Source organism: Vitis vinifera, chromosome 10 (genome assembly GCF_030704535.1).
Source record: "Vitis vinifera cultivar Pinot Noir 40024 chromosome 10, ASM3070453v1".
NCBI lineage: Eukaryota > Viridiplantae > Streptophyta > Magnoliopsida > Vitales > Vitaceae > Vitis > Vitis vinifera.
The window spans coordinates 17,498,962-17,516,690 of record NC_081814.1 but is presented as its reverse complement, the minus strand read 5'-3'; the positions used below and the strand labels follow the sequence as shown (position 1 = coordinate 17,516,690).

At 40.8% G+C, this 17,729-nt stretch overlaps 1 pseudogene; it reads right to left on the bottom strand.

Annotated features, from left to right (window-relative positions):
* Nucleotides 1-17,729, bottom strand: part of LOC109123289 (uncharacterized) — a 56,956-nt pseudogene that overhangs the window by 27,448 nt on the left and 11,779 nt on the right.

Below are 17,729 nucleotides of genomic sequence, written 5' to 3'. Positions count from 1 at the left end.
GAATTGTAATTGACCTTTCCATGCTAAGATGTTTGTAAAAGATCAATATCAAATAAATAATACAAAAGAACATATCTACAATTAATTGCAATATATATGATGACTAGTTACAATATATCTAATGCTCTTACAAAAATTGAAATTTATCGAGGATGTAAATCAGTAATTGAAACTTCATTCACTGAAAAGTGGATTGAGATTCTCATTTGGAAACTATGCTCCACTATTCGTGTGGTTCTTTACATTAAAAATCTAGGTCGTGAGGGACTAGGAAGAGGGAGATAATAGCTATTGAGCATGGAAACAGTCGATGTCATTGTTGGCCTATTAGCTACACTTTCTTGTACACATAGTAACCCAATGTGCAAGCATCTTATTATTTCATTTCTTAAATTAGTCGCCAAAATTGGATCGACAATATCTACAACCCTTCTTTCATTCCAATGTCTCCAAGCCTGCAAGAATTTATATATTAGAATATTGGTAAGTACTCTGGATTGCAATTTCCTTTTTTAGGCTAAAGAGAAATGTATTCTGAGGGTGTTTATTTTTTTTTAGCTTTTTTCTTAAAGCAATTTGCTTTTAGAATTTAGGTTTGTTTTTCTATTTTTTTTATGACTTATAATAAACTTTTTGTTGAATAGAAAAAACAAAAATATTTGACTTTTTCTAAATGAAAAAAGCAACATGTTGATTTTCTTTACTTTTTAATGCTTAATGGGAATAAAATATTACAAGGACAAACAACTGAATACTTAACACTATTAAGCATTAAAGTTCTATTTAGAGTTAAGTAAAAAAACAAACATTGCCTTACATAGGTTACAGGGTGCTCCAACTCCTTTCCATTATCAAAACAAATCTTTTGGCCACTTACAATTTCCAGAACTAATACACCAAAACTATATACATCTGACTTAGTAGAGAATTGGCCTCAATATGCATATTCTGGAGCCGTATATCCACTGCATAACATGATGAATTAGACCCTAATTCAAATCCATTGGCAAAAGAGCTCTTGAAGATAAAGTTATTTTCAAAGTACTCAATATATGTTCTTTTACATAGAAAGGATGTCTCTTATTATGCATGCAAGAACTGTCCTATTTCTTAAGACAAATCAATTTCTTTAACATCAATAACAAGGACATCATAATATTTAATATTCAATAGTTGTGGAATGATTTACGTACTAGGTTCCCACAATTTGACTTTCATTAGCATGAATTTCATCCATTGAAAACAACCTTGCCATACCAAAATCTGAAATTTTAGGATTTATATCTTCATCTAGAAGGATGTTGCTAACTTTGAGGTCACTATGGATTATTCGAAGATGAGAATCTTCATGTAAGTAGAGAAGTCCACGTGTAATACCTTTTATGATTCTATGACGCCTCTCCCAATCCAAATGTACCTTATTAGCGGGATCTTGATGTTCATATGTACATATAATAACTTAGAGCTCAAATGAGTAGCTATTACTCTACTACTTATAAATGAGAAGTCTCTCCTCTCCTTTTAGGCAAAAACCTAGGAGTCTAATCAAATTCCTGTGTTGAAGTTTGGCCAACAGTAGAACTTCATTTTTAAATTCTGGTTCACCTTGATAAGTTTTCTTTGATAGCCTCTTCACCGCTATTTCTTGTCCATTTGAAAGTACTCCCTAAATATACATAAGATTAAAGTCAAGATTGAAAGTGATAAGCTAATCTATGAGTACTATTAGGAGTTTGCAAATATATTTTACCTTGTAAACATCACCGAATCCCTCCCTTCCAAGCTTATTACCATTTGAAAAATTGTTTGTTGCAACTGTAATAGAACTGAAGTTGAATTGTGAGGATTCCGCACTTATAATTTCATCATCTTCACGAAAAGTAACTATATCAATGAGAGTTTTGGTTGTACATTATGTACGCTCTAGTGACATTTAGAATATTAACTAGAGAAATACGAAGTTTTATGAGCTTACTTTCAACTTTCTCTTTGCGAGCCCTCCTCACAAAGAACCATATGAGAATGATAAGCAAGACTATAACTGTAGGAACCTCCGTAGTGATGAGGACAATTCTGGATATGTTACTCCTCTTTCCTGCGCGAATTTCACAATTTTTTTTTTTGATTAAAATTTAATGACTATGATGCATTGATAGCAGTCCCTCCTTGATGCAGTATATATCTCCAATACATATAAAGTACAAAAATTAGTATTTATATTGATTTTATCATTTTGTTTCTATATATATATATATATATATATATATATATATATATATATTATGAAAAATATCACATTAGCATATAAAAGAAAAAATGATTAAAAAGGAAAAGATAAGACTAGCATCATTGATGGAAAAAAAAACAGTAGAACTACTAAAGGAAACTTTAAAACAAGAGTGTTAATATCACATATGATAAAATTCATGTCTTATTTATTCCATGGGAGAATTAATCTTTAACTATTGTAAGCAAGTAAAATCATCAACCAACTTTAATCCTTATTAGCTATTTGATGTAAGGTAATTTTTTAAAAAATATATGCCCACAAGCAATAATTATTCTTTTTTTTTTTAATTTACCAGTATATAACATTAAGTTTATTAATATATATATATATAACATTGACTTTGCAAATGAAATGTAGAGGAAAAAAAAGAGAGAAATAGCTAGAGAGATAAGAATAGGGATGACAATGGGACATGTTTTTTTGGGGTACCTACCTCTAATGATTCGTTCCCAATTGGTGTCTCAGCTGATTCATGTCCTCTCAATGGTTCCTGATAGTGGTACCATTTGATTCGTGTCCAGCTGGTGTCCCTTGATTGTGGTCCTTAGAAGGGAGTAATCAACAAAATTTATAACCTATTACACCATGTACTAGGATAGCCTTAGCTAGCATAGCATAGTGGCTCTAGGGTCGTTCACTGGGATGGGTTTTCACTTCACAATTGATATTAATTCAAAGCTGAATTGATGCCTTTTCATTTCAAGGTTAGCTTTAAAAGAAAAAGATGTTTGAATGAAAAAGGTTTGGTTTTAAACTAACCAAAAATAGTAACTGATTTTACTTAGAAATAAAAGTGTTTCTTGGAGTTTAGATCACTAGGCTCAGGTTCTTTATGCAAAAAGAAGGTTCCAGTCACTTGTCTCTTTTCCTCGCATTAGAGAATTAACATATAGTTAATTCTCTAACCAGTGTGGTACAGATGCTTCCCCTTAATGGGTTCAAACACTAAATCCCTCTCACTGATGCATCTTGCAATGACTCGTGCCTCTCACTTAGCATTTTCCATTCAAGGTGATATTTAACCTTGGATTACTCGTCAAAAGCTCGCAAGAGATAACTAATGGATGTCTCCTTAGAGTCCAAAAGCTTACCAAGTGTTGGCTATTTTAGAAAATCCAACCTCTAAACCACCTCCCAAAGGCTCGCAAGAGATAAACAAGTGCATCTCAATGGATGGAGATCACTTGCCTTACCAAGTGTTGGCCCAGGTGATTTAAAGGCGTTTTAAGTTAACTAAAAAGATAAAAACCATTAATGGGTCACACTTTCTCTTCATTAAAAACTAAAACAACAAAACTTCCAATTTATGCATGAGGAAACTTACCCGGCTTTCTTCACTCCAAGAGACGAAGAGCCTAGCCTCTCATCCTCTGAGGAAAAATCCTCAAAGTTTGATTGGCTAGAAATAAGAAGAACGAGAAAACAAAAATATATCTGAAAAGCAGAGCAAGTGCTCTGTATTTTTATATATCTTCCTCCCGTCGGATTACATGATGATATATATATCGTGTAAAGAAAATTACAAACTATATATAAGAGGTTATTCACCCTTTGTTCTTACTTAAAGACTAAGGAATCCTATGATAGGTGGGTTACAAGGAGAGTTTGGGGATTTAGACATCAAATATCTAAAGCAAAATATCGGTCGCAAATATCGGGAAGCTTCAGGAGAACACCGCAGCTGTGCGTGTCTGACCGGGTAAGCGCTATTAGAGGATCCGGACATGTCTGACCGGGGAAGTTGAAACGCCCTCCTCTCCCATCCGGCATCAGGCGCCGGATGTGAAATATTCGGAGAAGGTGGAATGTCGGCCGGACAAAATTCCTCCCCGGGTGGAATGAGCTATGCCGCGCGTCGCAAGGGGGACCGTCTGCGTGTGCAAGGTGTAGGGACCCCTCCCCCTGATGACAAGGAGCGCACATTGCTATCCGGAGCAACTCCATCCGGATTCCCTCAGGGAGAAGCACACGACACTCGTGAACATCACACCCCGGACGATAGCATATCCTATCCAGATATGTTGTCCGGATCATTAACTAAAGTGAGCAAGCCTTGCTACGTCATTCCGCCAGCCTGCCACAGCCCACATTCCGCCGCCCTCCGATGGTGTGTCCGGACGCCTTGTCCGGACATCTTTGCCATGGATTCAAAAGAACTCTCCTCAATCTCGGATTGCTTTGGTGATAAAAAAGCTATCAAAACACCAAAACTTAACACAATTTGATTAGAATTGATTGCAAGGGTCCTTAACATGTTAATTGAGTTAAAAGGTGATAACTACTACTCAAAAGTGTTTAAAAGAGTTAATTACAAGTTATAAAATAACACTTTTTGAGTAGTAATCATGGGAATAGCTTGAATTTTACCTATATGGGTTTGGAGGGGTTAATTGAGAATTTTTTAAAAACCTAGGATTGGTTTGGGACGGTTTCGGGTATTACCTTGTTCCATCCCGCCCCGCCCCGTCCCGCCCAGTCGTGCCTCGATTATATATAAAATTAATTTTTAAAATTAATTTAATTTAATTTTTATTTTACTATTTTTAATATATAGATAATAAAAAAATATTTTTTTAATAAAATAAGTTATAAAAAATATAATAATTTAATTATTTATAAAATATATTTATTTTAATTTAATTAAAAATTTTAAAAATAATTTTAAAAAATTAAATTTTCAAAAACATTTTAAAACGAGGCGGGATAGGGTAGGGCTGGTACAAGAAGGGGATGAGAATTATTTTGAATAAACAAGGTGAGGTTAGGATGGGGGCGACCAATCCCAAACCCACCCCGTTGCCTCCCTAGATAAGACTATTCCTATAAATGACAATGGGGTTAATTTCCGTTCCATATATGTCCTCGGCATGGTTAAGCAATCATGGATATGACTCCATCCTATTACGCATGCTATTTCTATATATAAAAATAAAAAAAAATGCAAGTTTGAAATGATAATAAGAGAGAAGAAAAATTAATTACCAGGAGGGATGGCTGGGTTGGTCGGTGGCTGCGAAGATGAATTCGCAGGAGGAGACAATGTCACTGTTGTTCCATTGGTTTCAAAAAAGAGGCCTGATTCATATCTTATAGTGCAACTTGGTGCAAGAACTCTTCCACCCTCCCTCCTGCCATAGCACGTTGGAATAGCATCTAATGCATTTATGAAGCAAACATTGTAGAAATGTTGAGATAGATCTGGAGTGCACTGCACCAATCCATACAAGTGTTGAGATATTAGGAATGCTTTCCTTATATCATTCTTTCCTTATATCATTTAGTGTTGAGATATTAGGAATGTTTAGATATTAGGAAAGTTGAGATATTAGGAATATTGAGATATTAGGAAGTTGAGATATTAGGATATTAGTTGTTATTTCCTTATATCATTCTTTCCTTGTATCATTCTTTCCCATTCTTAGAATGGTGATTACCCTCTATATATACTCTGTACATGAACGAATAAAAGAATGAATGAAAAAACTATCATTTATCAATTTGAAGATGGTATCAGAGCCATGGAACTGAAATCTTGGATATTTTATCGCTATGGTAGTCCGACAGCGATCAACCATCCTAAGACAAGCCCTAATATTGATAAGTCAACCTTCAAATGCACTCAATGCAATAAGACTGATCCCACCAGTCTGGATATCTCACAATTTCAAAGCAACGACTCTTGGTATGACTAGGAAAAAAATGAGGAACCGAGGGTTTGAACCATGGACCTTTAGATCATGTTTAGGCTATCAACACTTTGTTATTAATGATAATAATCGTGATCAACGGAAGAAGGATTCCAAGAAAACCTCGACTACAACTATTGCCGAAATAAAAACAGAGGCTAATGTTGTTGAGAAAGCCTTTGCATTAGTAGCTGCTACAGATCATGGTGGTAAGTTTTTAAATACTTTTACACCTGTTATTAATAGTGCATGGATAATTGATTCTGGTGCTACAGATCATATGACTTTTGATTCTAGACAGGTTTCACCCCTTAGACCTTCCTCACAAAAAATTGTTTCCACAGCTAGTGGTAACACAACCCCAGTCATTGGGGAAGGATCCTTAACTCTTACTAATACTTTGAATTTGGATTCTATTTTAGTTGTTCCATATTTAGATTACAATCTTTTATTAGTTCTCAAATCATTGCAGCCTTATCTTGTATTGTCATTTTTTGGTCTGAATTTTGTGTGATTAAGGACATCCAAACAAGACAGACGATTGGTTGTGGTATTAAGCGGGGAAAACTCTATTACTTGGACTTGCAGTCAAAGGATTCAAATAAGTTGCAACAAGCCTTGATAGCAGATGGATCTGAGGGGGAGAAGAAAAAGTCTGAAATTTGGTTGTGGCATCAACGTTTGGGACATGTTTCCTTTGGTTATTTAAAAAAATTGTTTCCTAGTTTGTTTGCAAAGAGTGATATTTCTGGTTTCCGTTGTGATATTTGTGAATTGGCTAAAAGCCATCGTGCTTCGTTTCCGTTAATTTTGAATAAAAGTCCATTTCCTTTTATGGTTATACATGCTGATGTTTGGGGCCCATCCAAAGTCCCAACTTTGAGTGGCTCATGTTGGTTTGTTACTTTTATTGATGATTGTACCAGAATGACATGGTTATGCTTGATGATGACCAAAGATGAAGTGAACTTGTTGTTTAAAAATTTTATAAAATGATTGAAACTCAGTACAATGCAACGGTTCGAGTTCTGCGTAGTGATAATGGTGGAGAATATCAAAGTTCTGATCTTCAAAAGTATTTGGAAGGACATGTCATCATTCATCAGACTACTTGTTCCAATACACCCCAGCAAAATGGAGTCGCTGAATGAAAAAATTGGCACTTGTTAGAGGTTGTTCGTGCTTCCTTGATAGCAGCAAAAACACCGATATCTTATTGGGGAGAAGCAATCACATCTGCCGCATACTTGATCAATTGGGTACCTTCCAGCTCAATTAACTTCCAAACACCTCTTCGAGCTCTTACTAATGCCGTAATTGCCTCAATCGTCCCAAATCTACCTCCTCGTGTTTTTGGTTGCGTGGTATTTGTGCATCTACACAAACACCAACGCACTAAGTTAACTTCTCATGCATTGCAATGTGTGTTTGTTGGATATGCATTGCACAAAAAGAGATATCGATGTTACCATTCTCCAACTCGATGAATGTATATTACAATGGATGTGGTGTTTCATGAAGATTCGATGTATTTTTCATCTAAGTCTGAACTTCAGGGGAAGTACCATAAGAAAATTTAGACTCTCGATTATGATTATCATATCTTTGAGGAGGATGAATCTGGACAATCTGAACTAGTGAACTAGGAAGCGGGTGAGTTGGATATGAGTGGTTAACAATTTGGGTCTAAAGATGTATTCACTAAAATACCAAACCAATCGTCGTCTATTGAGGGTGTTCTTAATTTGGAACCTGATCCATTCATGAAATGGTTACCACACCGTCATAATAGAGGTATTCCTAAACCCACATATGAACCTAAATTGTCCACTAAAGTCAAATATCCCATGATCAAGTATGTGTCTAACCATTGTTTGTCTGAATCAAATAAGTCATTTGTAAATCAATTATCTACTGTAGCTATTCCTAACAGTGTGCAGGAAGCCTTAGCTGATCCAAGGTGGAAAGCAGCCATGAATGAAGAGATGAAATCATTGCAGAATAATGAAACATGGGAACTCGTAGAATGTCCACCAGGAAAGAAGCTAGTTGGGTGTCGTTGGATCTATACTATGAAGTACAAGGCAGATGGTAGTATTGAACGATTTAAAGCAAGACTGGTAGCAAAATGGTACACTCAAACTTATGGAATTGACTACACAGAGACATTTGCACCTGTAGCTAAGATCAACACAGTTCGAGTATTACTGTCTTTAGCTGCAAACCTAGATTGGCCGTTACAATAGTTCGATGTGAAAAATGCCTTTCTGCATGGTGAGTTATTTGAAGAAGTATATATGGATCTTCCACCAGGATGCATGGTGTCAGAAAAGCAGTGTCAGAAGGTCTGCAAATTGAAGAAGTCATTGTATGGGTTGAAGCAATCCCCGAGAGCATGGTTTGGAAGGTTCACAAAGTAAATGAGAGCTTTTGGCTATCGTCAAAGTAATTCAAATCACACTTTGTTCCTGAAAAAGCAACATGGCAAGATTACGACACTCATCGTATATGTGGATGACATGGTAGTTATAGGAAATGATCTTAAAAAAAGAAAAGCTCTGTAAAATTATCTATCTAGAGAATTCGAAATGAAAGATCTAGGTTCTCTGAAATACTTTCTTGGGATTGAAGTTTCTCGATCAAGTGAATGAATTTTTCTGTCTCAAAGAAAGTATGCCTTAGATCTTTTACAGGAGACTGGAATGTCGGGATGTCAACCTATTAATACACCAATAGAAGAAGGTTTGAAATTGTGTGTTGAGCCTAATCAAGTATCAACCGATAAGGGAAGATACCAGAGACTTGTGGGGAGATTAATGTACTTAGCTCATACAAGACCAGATCTTGCTTATGCATTGAGTGTAGTGAGTCAATACATGCATAATCCTGGAGAGCAACATATGAATGCAGTCATGCGTATTTTGAGGTATTTGAAGAATGCTCATGGGAAGGGGATTTTGTACACTAAAAATATTGATCATCAGAGTATAAAAGTATATACTGATGCTGATTGGGCCGGTGCAGTGGATGATAGGCGATCTACATCTGGTTACTTTACCTTTGTAGGTGGTAATCTTGTGACATGGAAAAGTAAGAAGCAGAATGTCGTCGCTCGTTCAAGTGCAGAAGCGAAATTTAGAGGTATGGCTCTGGGACATTGTGAGGCATTATGGCTAAGACTCCTCTTACAGGATTTAGGTTACCTATCTAGGCAACCAATCCGATTGTTTTGTGACAATAAAGCCGCATGTGACATTGCTTATAATCCAGTACAACATGATCGTACAAAACATGTCGAGGTGGATAGATTCTTCATTAAGGAAAAGTTGGATGATAAGATTGTAGAATTGCCTAATATTCGATCAGAAGATCAATTGACCGATATCCTCACCAAAGCTGTCTCAAGTCAAGTGTTCTCAAAATTTTTAGACAAGTTGGGCATGTGTGACTGTGGACCCTCACCCGATCCACTGGACCGACACGACTCGCTTTTAAAAGAAAAGAAAGAAATGAAAAAGTTGGTGTTTTCCAGTTTTGAAAAACCCGCCCTCGGTGAGGAACAATGTTGTTTGGAGTCGCCACTTACTTTTTATTTTTGTTTTTAAAATGGGGAAAATTAAGTAAGAACAAAAACCCCTAATGACCCCAGTATGGAAAAAGCGGTCTACAAAACTAGATTCTGGGTCCGGGGATCAGGTTACCCGTTGGGAAGGTACCTCATGCGAGGTAGCACCCCTCTAGGCCCGAAACTCGGTCTTTACTTATGAATTGGGTATGTGGGAGCATATGGGTCAAAGGTCAAATGAAACCCTAGGCTAAATAGATGTCATGAATCACACAATCCTAATTGGTATTTGGCATGCATATGAATTCAACCAAACACAACAATGGGTGCATACCTGTGGTCCCTAGCCAAGCGCTGCATAAAAGGTCAGCCAAACACAGATAAACACATAACAAACATTCAAGATTAAGCACCATGCATGCATATGAATTCAACAACCAAAGCCAACGATGCGTACCTGTGGTCCCTAGCCAAGCGCTGCAGCAGAGGGTGAGTCAGTCACGCAACATGTATTCAAAATCAAGCATCAAAGCTTGTGCCAAAAAGGGAGATAGCTGGTTGAAATGAGGTAAGGGACTCCCCAAATGTCATACAAATCAAACTAGACTCATCTAGAACACACCACCCATAACTTCAAAATTGCCCATACTAACTGAAATCAAACACTGACTTAAACCTTCAAGATGGCTCACAAGTGCCTTATAGCAAATGGGTTTGAGCCCCCATGGATAAGGGCTCGAAAAATGCCAAAATCGAGGGCTACCTAAAGTCCTCCAACAGAACAGGTTGAACTAGTTCTCAACTGGTACAACCTATTGAGAAGAATTCCCAAATTTTTCTAGAAAACTCCTAAATGAGTGAGGATTCAAACAAAAGAAACGACACTCAATCCCGAGCCCGGATGAGTGAGAACCAGACAAAGAAAGGCAGGTGTTCCTCATGGCTGACAGAGGCAGCCAGCTATGGTGCTGAACCGGTTGAACCGGTTCCAAACCGGTCCAGCCGGTTGGTAAAAAATCCCAAATTCGGTCAGAAAGTTCCTAAGTGATTAAGGAAGCAAAAAAAAGAAACGGTTCTCAATTCCGAGCCCGGATGAGTGAGAACCAGACAAAGAAAGGCAAGTGTTCCTCATGGCTGACAGAGGCTGCCAGCTATGGTGCTGAACAGGTTGAACCGGTTCCAAACCAGTCCAGCCGGTTGGTAAAAAATCCCAAATTCGGTTAGAAAATTCCTAAGTGATTAAGGAAGCAAACAAAAGAAACGGTTCTCAATTCCGAGCCCGGATGAGTGAGAACCAGACAAAGAAAGGCAGGTGTTCCTCATGGCTGATAGAGGCTGCCAGCTATGGTGCTGAACTGGTTGAACCGGTTCCAAACCAGTCCAGCCGGTTGGTAAAAAATCCCAAATTAAGTCAGAAAGTTCCTAAGTGATTAAGGAAGCAAAAAAAAGAAACGGTTCTCAATTCCGACCCCGGATGAGTGAGAACCAGACAAAGAAAGGCAAGTGTTCCTCATGGCTGACAGAGGCTGCCAGCTATGGTACTGAACCGGTTGAACCGGTTTCCAACCGGTTCAGCCGGTTGATAAAAAATCCCAAATTCGGTCATAAAGTTCCTAAGTGATTAAGGAAGAAAAAAAAAGAAACGGTTCTCAATTCCGAGCTCGTATGAGTGAGAACTGGACAAAGAAAGGCAGGTGTTCCTCATGGCTGACAGAGGCTGCCAGCTATGGTGATGAACCGGTTGAACCGGTTCCAAATTGGTTCATCCGGTTGGTAAAAAATCCCAAATTCGGTCAGAAAGTTCCTAAGTGATTAAGGAAGCAAAAAAAAGAAACGGTTCTCAATTCCGACCCCAGATGAGTGAGAACCAGACAAAGAAAGGCAAGTGTTCCTCATGGCTGACAGAGGCTTCCAGCTATGGTACTGAACCGGTTGAACCGGTTTCCAACCGGTTCAGCCGGTTGATAAAAAATCCCAAATTCAGTTAGAAAGTTCCTAAGGGATTAAGGAAGAAAACAAAAGAAACGGTTCTCAATTCCGAGCTCGGATGAGTGAGAACCGGACAAAGAAAGGCAGGTGTTCCTCATGGCTGACAGAGGCTGCCAGCGATGGTGCTGAACCGGTTGAACCGGTTCCAAACCGGTTCAGCCGGTTGGTAGAAAATCCCTAATTCGGTCAGAAAGTTCCTAAGTAATCAAGGAAGCAAATAACAACAATCATGTGTGGCCTTTATTATCCACACCCAAGCAATACAATCTTCATATCAAAGGGAAGAAAAGATGATGAGGAAGGAGAAAAAGCATATGAAGACGAGGAAGATAAACTGTAAGTAAAGAAAATTCAGCGTGCTTACCTCAGAATCTCCACCAAATATGATCCGTGCATGCCGATGATGACTTCCAAAACTGAGAGGCTGTCACTCTCCTCTTCAAAAAAACCACAGTGCTGAAGCTTTCCCCCACACTCTCAACTCAGATGATGCTACTCACCCTTTTGTTTTTCTCACCGGCAAGATTTCCCCTCTCCAAAATGTCCAAAGGTCTTTTGCTCTCCTATCCTCTCACCTTTTATACTCATACCCCTCTTAGCATTTGAGCCTCCTGGATTCCTTCCCCTTCAGCACCGAAATCCCCTTCATCAGCATGGGAACCACACCCCTCATTACTTCTCTTAAACTTACAAGGCCAGCTCACTCCTTCAGTTTTCAGCTTGCTTCACCACCAAGAATCCATATGGATTCGTGGTGGGCTGCAAGGAACCCAAACCAAGGCCCAAAATGGATCCACAACATTGCCCAAAACTGATCTGGAGCTTACGGGCCTGAGCCATGTAGGATTTGGGCCTCAAAATTACTAGAATTAGTGTTTTACCTCAGCTGACTCAATGAACCGGCTGAACCGACCGAACCAGATGCCAACTGGTCGACCCGATGGAAAAAAATTCTAAAAATTTGACAGAATGTTCCTAGTAGAGTAAGGAATCCATTAAAAAAAATGGTGCATGATTCCAAGTTCGGAAGAGGGAGATATGATCAAAACAATTACCAAAAATCAGTGTTCTACACCGGCTGACCTGATGAACCGGTCGAACCGGCTGAACCGGCTGCCAACCAGCCGACCGGTTGCAAAAAAATTCTGAAAATTTTACAGAATGTTCCTGGAAGAATAAGGAATCCATAAAAAGAAACGGTTCTTAATTCTGGGTTTGGATGAGGGAGATACGATCAAAACAGGCCCGAGTGCTCTGAACCTCAACATGCCCCTATAAACTCTAACTAAGCTAAAACATCGGGATGACCCCACTTCCTTCCTATAGCGTGATGTGAACGACTAGGAAAATGGCCATGGTGACCCTCTAAAATGAACCACATATGCACCACAATGGACCACAGACAAACCCACACGAGGCTCGGACACCGACTAAGCCCAAAAGGGGCCCTAGTGGTGCCATATGCGAACGATGGGTGGATGTGACACCCGAAGGATAAATGCCAGTGTCGAGGGACAAAATTGAGGGTCTACAAATATGCCCCTCTTCAGTAGAGTGAATGAACGAGTGAATTGTGAGTGCGAAGTGCATGTAATTCAAGAGTGAAATGAACTCTAGTGAAGAACCCAAATGACCAACAGTTTTGTCCCCACCCAACAATAAAGAAGGCTAAGGGAAATAAGTCATGCTGACCAAATGGACTATGGGATCTAGGCATGATGTCGGAGAAAGATAAAAGGAGACCCGATCACGATGCCGGGAAAGATTAGGGATTTGATCCGGGCAAGTACCGGAGAAGGGTTTGGGCAAGTACCGAAAAACGGTGGAATCCGGGCGAGTACCGGAAAAGGGTTAGGGCAAGTACCGAAAAATGGTGGAATCCGGGCGAGTACCGAAAACGGGTAAAATTCGGGCGAGTACCAGAGAAGAGTCCGGGCGAGTACCGGAGAAGGTTCCGGGCAAGTACCGGAGAAGGGTTCGGGCAAGTACCGAGAAAGGTCCGGGCGAGTACCGGAGAAGGGTCCGGGCGAGTACCGGAGAAGGGTCCGGGCGAGTACCGAAAAAGCTCTGGGCGAGTACTGGAGAAGGGTCCGAGCGAGTACCGGAAACGGGTAAAATTCGGGCGAGTACAGGAAAAGGGTCCAGGCGAGTACCGGAGAAGGTTCCGGGCAAGTACCAGAGAAGGGTGGAATCTGGGCGAGTACCAGAGAAGGGTCCGGGCGAGTACCGAAAAAGTGTGAAATCCGGGCGAGTACAGGAGAAGGGTCCAAGCGGGTACCGAAAAATGGTGGAATCCGGGCTAGTACCGGAGAAGGATCCGGGCGAGTACCGAAAAAGGGTGGAATCTGGGCGAGTACCGGAGAAGGGTTCGGGCAAGTACCGGGAAATGGTGGAATCCGGGCGAGTACCGGAAAAGTGTGAAATCCGGGCGAGTACCGGAGAAGGGTCCAGGCGGGTACCGAAAAATGGTGGAATCTGGGCGAGTACCGGAGAAGGGTCCGGGCGAGTACCGGAAAAGGGTGGAATCCGGGCGAGTACCGGAGAAGGGTCCGGGAGAGTATCGAAAAATGGTGGAATCTAGGCGAGTACCAGAGAAGGGTTCGGGCAAGTACCGAAAAAAGGGTGGAATCCGGGCGAGTGCCCCAAAAGTGTGAAATCCGGGCGAGTACCGGAGAAGGGTCTGGGCGAGTACCGAAAAAGGGTGGAATCCGGGCAAGTACCGGAGAAAGGTTCGGGCAAGTACCGAGAAAGGGTGGAATCCGGGCGAGTACCGGAGAAGGGTTCGGGCAAGTACCGAGAAAGGGTGGAATAGGGGATCGAACTCGTGCACGATACCGAGGAACCACCGAACTAAAAGGAGGGAGGGATACCATTACTAAGGCTCAAAACACCTAAACAGACAGGGGATGCCTTAAAACAAAACTCAGAGCAAAATAGGGGGACTCAAGATGCAACCGCTGACATGCTAACCTTGATAACAAAAGGGGTATGCCCCAGTATGACGTCCAAGGACTGCCAACAGATGACTCGAAGAAGCCAGAAATCAAACACCTTCATCATGAAAAAAGAAAGGGGTATGCCCCGGTGTAACACCAGAAAATGCTGATAAATGACAAGCGAGAAATCACAATCACCACTAACAAATGGAAAGAAGAGGGTATGCCCCTATAGGACAAACTCACAAATGTGACCAAGGGTGAAAGAAAGGAGTTATGCCCTAGTCTAAGATATCAATATCATGTTAGAATCCTATAACCGCACATATGGTTAAAGTCAGAGAGCTGAAAATATCACAATCATCCATTTCTAAGGAAAAAAACCCTCCACTCTAATCCACAACATCCAATATCCATAAAAACTGATAGGGGATATGCCCCAGTGTGTACATCTGAAACTCAAATATCTTAATGAATACTCTGGAATACATCACTGAAGACCCACTCATTTGAACTAACAAACAAGGCAATGAATGGGGTATGCACCCCTGCTGGGTCGATGAATACCGTGAATCTGATCTCGGGTCAGACCTCAGAAGCACTTTGCTATATGAAGAAACTGGGCTGAATGCGGGGCTTACTCAAACTTTGATGTCCATAACATTGCTAGGCGAAACGGAATGCCTGCGTACATGTATAAAGAGCCAAAGCCAGCATGCAACGATGGGAGCATGCCCTAGTATAAACGTGTCAAAACATCAGGCAAAGCTGCCCTCAACGGTCCCAACTCTCTGTATCATCTATCTCTGATCATGGACCTGGGGCAAGTAAACAGAATGGAAAGAAAATATGTGACCCTCGATATCCCCCGAAGTAATGGAGACCTGTCAACATCCCATACTCAATCAGTAGACGAAGCCTGTCCGAATGAACCGCATCGAAGCAAACACGAGATCTCATGGCCTCAGGGTGGTCTTACGACTCGGACCGTAATATAGGCCAGGGGTAAAAGGTGAATGAAACGATAGGAAACAAAGGCCCAAATCTCCCAATAGATAATGCCAAACCCCTGTGTGCGCAATGTCAAATATCGCAGAACCATGTGAACAAGGTGACTCAACCCTGCATCCAAATAAAAAAACAAACAATAGGTGATACGCACCAAAGAACTCATCGTTCATGAAGTGAAACGACGATCGACGAGGATAGAAGCAGACGAAAAAGGACAAGATGAATGATGAATGGGTGTAGAAGAAAATGGAGAAACCAACTAGGATACAAATATAGCAATATGTGACAACGACGAACAACTCATCCTAAGAACGCCAAATCAAAGCAAGTCACTATATGATGGGAATGGTGATGTAGACAATGATCCAATGGCCTAGTGCCAAGGAAACCTAAACCTCACTCCCAATGTGTCGCCCAGATCCATGGTGAGAAGGATCGTACAATGCTCTCATCCGACTCTTAAAGGAAAAATAAATCTCTCAAACCCAAAACCACCTCTGATGATCCCAAGTATATCAACGAATACCAAACAAGCACAATTTTTCCTTTTTTCCATTTTTATTTTATTTTATTTTTTTCCTTTTCCTTTTTTTTTTTTTTGGCCGAATTCCATACTATCACAATCCAACAAAAAGAACCCCAAACCTCCAATCTTGACCGACCCCTTCAACCTAAGAATCTTGGATCAAAGCCTACAGGCGGAACAAAGGGTGTGACAAACCTGACTGGTAGCCCTGGGACGAGAGCGCATCATCATCACACAAGGGAAAACAGAAGCGAAGTGAATAGAGATGATAGAAACTAGACTAACAGGTAGACGGTGTGAAGATGCAAAATGGAGACGAAAAGAAACAGGTAATGATGCAAGAAAGAACAAACGAAGAATGACACCATGCCCACAATGCTCATAGATCCAATCAATAAATACAAAGCGCACAAGGGTAGGCCCCCAACCCAGGTCAGAAAAGGTATGCAAGGCTGAATGAAAGAAAAGGCCATAATAAACCACGTGAGGCTCCAAGGGCTAGCAATGGTATATATCAATGCATGGGTGTGCAATAGGGAATATGGCTACTCGAAGTGACGGCCACCCATCCTCTGACCATGATCTCACACATAAAACTTCTTCAGCTGATCCACATTAACTGGCTCTGTGAACTGATTTCCGTCTAGGTCTGTCAACCAGGCAGCTCCCTCTCGAGTCAGATCTCGGATGACATAAGGCCCGCTCCAACTCGGTCTAAACTTGCCTCTAGGGTCGCTGATCAATCCCCTGAGGACTTTCAAGACTAGGTCACCTCTCTGGAATTTCCTAGGCTTGACCCTCTTTCTGAATGCACGGGTCATCTTCCTCTGATAGGCCTGAACATGATCTGCTGCCCTCAATCTCTTCTCATCCAACAGGCTAAGCTGATCATAACGAGACTGGGCCCACTCGGCCTCGGATATATGCTGCTCTAGTGCTACTCTCAAAGATCTCATCTCAATCTCAACAGGTAGCACTGTCTCCATACCATACACCAAAGAATACGGGGTAGCTCTAATAGAGGTACGAAAAGATGTACGATAAGCCCACAATGCGAAAGGGAGCTTTTCTGACCAATCCCGAGAAGTCTCGACCATCTTTCTCAAAATCCTCTTGATATTCTTATTTGCGGCCTCAACTGCTCCATTAGTCTGCGGCCTGTATGCAGACGATCTATGATGCTGAATGCCATACTCTTGAATCAACGTGTCCACCTCGCCCTTGAAATGCACCCCTCTGTCTGAGATCAGCTCATGAGGGACCCCGTATCGGCATATAATATGCGATCTGATGAACTTGGCCACTCTGGCCGCTGTCAACCTAGCATAAGAAGCAGCTTCCACCCACTTGGTGAAATAGTCAATGGCAACCAAAATGTACTCATGCCCACTGGAAGACTTGGGCGAGATCTTCCCAATAATATCAATACCCCATACTGAAAATGGCCAAGGGGATGCAAGTGCATGCAACTCAGAAGGTGGCACGTGTATCAAGTCTCCATGCATCTGACACTCCTGACATCTCTGTACAAACTGGCAACAATCTGTCTCCATGGTCAACCAAAAGTAGCCAGTCCTCATGATCTTACGTGCTAGCATATGACCTCCCATGTGTGGGCCACAGACCCCTGCATGAACCTCTCTCATCACTAGATCTGCATATGCACGGTCTAAACATAATAATAACAAGCCATTAGGTGATCTCCTATATAGCGCATCCCCGCAAA